This window comes from Terrapene carolina, unplaced genomic scaffold, assembly GCF_002925995.2.
Source record: "Terrapene carolina triunguis isolate 2854851 unplaced genomic scaffold, T_m_triunguis-2.0 Scaffold210, whole genome shotgun sequence".
Lineage (NCBI taxonomy): Eukaryota > Metazoa > Chordata > Testudines > Emydidae > Terrapene > Terrapene triunguis.
The window spans coordinates 11478960-11483959 of NW_020664561.1; the positions used below are offsets into that span (position 1 = coordinate 11478960).

A 5000-nucleotide genomic window follows, 5' to 3' on the forward strand; every position below is an offset into this window, starting at 1 on the left:
CCCCCCCCCCGGGATCCTTACCCTATCCAACCATCCCTTCTCCCTGTCCCATGACCATCCCCGGAACCCCTGCCCCTGACTGCCCCCCACCGCCCCATCCAACCCCTCCTCTCCTTTCTGATTGCCCCCCCCGGGACCCCTGCCCCATCCAACCACCCCTTCTCCCTGACTACCCCCGGAACCCCCGCCCCCATTCAATCCTCCTATTCCCTGCCCTCTGACCGCTCCCACCCCCATCCACACCCCCAGCCCCTGACCTCCCCCCGAAATCCCCTGCCCTCTATCCAACCTCCCTGCCCCCTTACTGCGCTGCCTGGAGCACCGGCGGCTGGCGGCGCGGCTGCACCATGACAGGTAGCTGTGCCGCCCGTCTGGAGCCAGCCACGCACCATTCAGCACAGAGCGCCGGGTCAGACCGGGCTCTGCAGCTGTGCTGCCCAAGGAGCTCACCCCCCAGAGCTTTGTGCCAGTGGTGCAGTGAGCTGAGGCTGCGGGGGAGGGGGGACAGCAGGGGAGGGGCCGGGGGCTAGCTTCTCGGGCCAGGAGCTCAGTGGCCGGGCAGAACGGTCCCGTGGGCCGTAGTTTGCCCATCTCTGATATAGTAAGAAATAACTTTTCTACTTTAGAAGAAAAATTCCTGTTAAACCTCTCAAGTGCTCCTAAGATTTTACAAGAGTATCAGTTTTCTTGGAGATGTTGTGTAGATTTAATGGTTGGCTCATGGAGAAGCAGTTAGAGACTGTTACTCCTGGAAGTGCTTTCCAAGAACTAAACATTTGACTATAAATTTAATAATGAAAAGTCATCAGTCACTAACTGCAGAGGTAAGCATAACTTCTGGAATCTGTTTTAGGTGTTGTGGAATCTGATTTCTATTGCATATATTATCACTTTGATTACACTGAAGTGACTAGGTTATTAAATTGGTGCTACAAAATATAAAAAAATAAAATGGGTGATTTATAGAGATTTATCATGAATAATTTGCCTTCCTATGTTTCTAAGAAATCTTTACTGATTGATTTATGTATTTGCTTAATGGATATAGTTTTTATGGCTATGATCAAATATTTTCACCAGTTTTTTGGAATTATTTGATTTTAAAGAGCAGCTTTAAGCAGGGTTAGTGCCTACCAGTGTATTTTTGATATTTTTGTAGTTGAATGTTAATTATATAAAACTTCAGTAATTATACAAATGTTAAAGAAATGCTTGTCTGACTGTTTCCCTCTCCCAGAAACATCAGGCAGGTCACATGAGTTCATCCAACTTAATATGCATTGTGTTGCAGACATCGGTTATTTCTTTATCTACATCAAGATGAGCTCCAGTGGCTCACTACAGTTGACTAGACTTGATAATCCCCCCCAAGCTCTAAATCTGCTATTTTCTCCTTTACTTCTTTGGGCTATTTTAAATCCTCTTGGACGTGGGGATTAAAAATCCTTTATTGTGCTAACATCCACATATCTGTCATGATAGGTACTTCAGCCTCTGTATCTTATGTGGGGGTAAAGAATCAGTCTTGTCAGGCACTGGTAACAAGGGAATGCTTAGCCCCCTGCAGCTCCCACTAGTTTTGTTCTGCTTCAACAGCAGCAGACAGAGTTAACCAGACCTTTGCACTGAAGAGGTTTTCTGAGGAAATTTTTAAAAAAACTGTAATTCTGAATTAGCAATTTGGTTCTATAATTTAAACTTCTAAATGTCAGCTGTGTCTCAGGTTTGTTGGCCTTATAAGTTGTCAGCTCTGCTTCCTTTTGTGAAATACTGAAGCAGCTGATATCCCTTCAGTTGCTTAGGGAGAAAACTAGGCCAAAAAAGAGAGGTTTATTCTTTCACTTCATCCCTTCTTACTTAGTGTCACAGTGGGGAGTTTCACCTCCTCTGGGGGTAGGATACATTTTTCCCTCTCAACAATCTTGTCAAGGCAGGGGTCACCTTGGCCTTCTTTCTCTAAGCAGAAGCAAAACCAGGCAGGATTGACTTGGATGGATGAGATGCAGGCACCATCCTAGAAGCCCAGTGTGGGCAGTGGTATGTAATTTCCCCTACCCCAGACAGAAGAGGAGCCAGGCAGGACTGTAACAGCCCACTCCAAAGGCAAGTGCCTCCTTCCTCCCCTTTCTCAGGAGAGCAGTGCCAGAACATCAGTACGCTAGAAGTGTCTAGAACTCACACCTGCAACCACCACTCCTGATTGTGGTGCTCTTGGGCTTTGAGCACAACATGGATGCCAGAATGTTTAGTAAGGGGCCTTTACTCTTAGTCCCATCCCCAGTCCTGTCACCTCTATATCAGGCCTCCTAAGGGTCCCCTTATAATATCTCAGGAAAGGGCCTCTAGCAAACCCATTTGAGAGAAGAGAAAAAGGATGTTCTAGTGATTAGAGTGCTAACCAATGCTATGGGAGATGCAGATTCAATTCCTGCTCCACCACAAACATCCTGTGTGGCCTTGGGCAAGTCACTTAGTTTCTCTGTGCCTTGGCTCACCATCTGCAAAATGTGGAAAACCTGACTGAGATGATGTGAGGCTAAATACATTAAAGAGTGTAGATGCTCAGATACTACAGTGATGGGGTCCAAATAAGTAAGATAGATAGGTGGATGTGGCTCATGTGGATCCCATGCGGTAGAAATGGACAAAACTTGTCCCAGAGCGTCTTGATTCCGGGGATTCCATTCTTGAACTCCAGTCTCACTCTGGGACATGTTTTTGGGTCTCCTGAAGTGGCCTGAAGATGGTAAGCAAAATCTCAAAGGGGGAAAAAATAAAAGGGGAATCTTCCTTGAGAGGCGGGCCAGCAAGAGGATCAATACAGCACATATTTAAAATTTAAAAGAAAACATTATAGGATAAGCTTGCAGTCATAATGTTATGAAGCTTTGATCAGTAGTTCTTTGGCTGCCCTCAATCTGATTCTTATACTATAAACCGACCCTAAGACTCAAATAGCTTCAGACTTTGGGAGAATCACATTCAGGGTACAAATGTTAACATTTGGGTGTTGTGAAATTGCTGAAAAGTTTCATATGACTTTCACTCAATCAAAAAGAACAGTTGGGAAGGGGAAATACTTTGTTCAATGATACCCACTCTTTAGAATCAGTTTATTGAACCTACTTTCTACCTCTTTGGCAATTCCTGCTTGATTTTAGCAGTGACTCTGCTCATGAACTCCTATATAGAGAGATTAATGTTTCATGTACTTTAAAAACAGATTTTCAGGTATCCAGAGATATGGCATAGGAGATTGATTAATGAGATTTGTAATCACTGCAATCAGATCAGAACTGAACTTGGATGGGGGGCTGGGAGGTGGGGCATAAAACATAATCAGAATGGAATTTTAAGATTTGACTTCTTCCAAACCTCCAAGATTAGAAAATGTTTCTCTAGAGTATTGGAAAGCTCCAACTTACAGCTATTCAAAGGTTTTTTAGCATTAGCTTTTATCTGTTATGGGTTTATGAGATGATATCAGACCAAGCAAAAACAATTTACCAGGTAGGCCAGGCTTCTTTCAGCATCCCAGATATCCGGGCTTCTCTGCTTCTTGCTTAAACAGTCTTTCTGGTATCTAACGTGTTAGAAATAAAATAGATATTTTTCTCTATCTAGCTGATTTGGATTTTTTCTGTTGCTTCCTTAAGTGTACAAAATACAAATATATGCAAAATTGGCAAAGGAAAACAGAAAAATACTGGAAAACTGTATGATTGTTCTTCCTTTATTTCAAGTTTGTGCCAGTGCAAACATCTCCCTTTAGACACATGAACAACTTTTTGTCCAAATTCTGCTGTAGAGTAAGTCTTTGGACATAACGTGTCAATTTATTAAAGTCTAATGTGTATTTCCTTTTTGCTTAGAAATGAAAAATTGGTTTAGTTGATGTCTGTAATACTTCTTGCTGGGACCAGTTGTAGTTTAAAAACTAGTCTATCATCTGGCTTTATACAGTACTAGTTGTTATTAGTGACAAGAATGTCGTATGCTTTCATTTTAATTCTCCAGAGGAATAGTGAATTAGATATACTTTTCTGGGGTTCTTTCTCTAGTGTTACTTAACTTCATATGGATAAATGGCTGGAAAAGCAAATGAAAATAGTTTGGAACAGTAATCTTAGTAAATCTGGAACTGTCTTGGAAGCTTAACTGTTCAATTCAGTTAATCTCTTCCTGCAATGAAAAATTTAACCTGTAGTAAGGCCTGCTGAGAATTTATAAAAATATTCTCTCTAAAGGTTGTTAACTAGGGATTTTTACTGAAATGAGTAGAAGAATATTCAATAAAAGAGCAATTCACTAATCTGTTTCTGATTTTCCACTTGTAGGCTATAATCTATTAAAGGTTTTTTTTTGTTTTCTGTTCTTTGGTATGTAAAATGTGTACAGAAAGAGTATTGCTTCTGTGTTAAATTACGTATACAATGCTGTTAAACGATTAACTGGTTTAATGGCTCTGCTGTGCATGACAAACTTAGTTTGGAAAGCAACTTTGGATATCACACTCCAGGAACTGGGAGAATGGCATTGCTTTATAAAGGTAACTTTTCTGGACTTACTAGGCAAGTTGATTGCCACATGCTGTCTGAGATCCCTGCTGGTGGTAGAAACACAGTTACATTGGCAATGGTCATGAAGGACCCTGCTGGTAGTGGGGTTAGGAAGGACACAAAAAGAGGACAACTGTGGTGTTGTCTCAGAAGTTTAAAAGGAGTTCAGTTTTGTCTCCAAAATTAATATGGGTATATTTTCACTGTAGAGTTAACTCGAGTTCTTACTTGCATGTTGTCCCTAAACTGTCTTATACAGACACACAAACCTCTAACCTGAATTTGTTGCTTTCACCTGGGGCTTGTTGGTACATCTGTGGTTATAGGCTAAAGCACAAGTGAGCATGCAGGCTAAATCGCTCGTGGTGATAGTCCTCCAGTTCCTTCTCATAATTCTCCAGTGAGCCAAGAAGGTCAGACACATTCTTCCACAGTTCACTG

At 42.0% G+C, this 5000-nt stretch overlaps 1 protein-coding gene across 6 annotated transcripts in view; it reads left to right on the forward strand.

Annotated features, from left to right (window-relative positions):
• Window positions 1–5000, forward strand: part of LOC112105868 (ras-specific guanine nucleotide-releasing factor RalGPS1) — a 294309-nt gene that overhangs the window by 144228 nt on the left and 145081 nt on the right. The window lies entirely within an intron of this gene.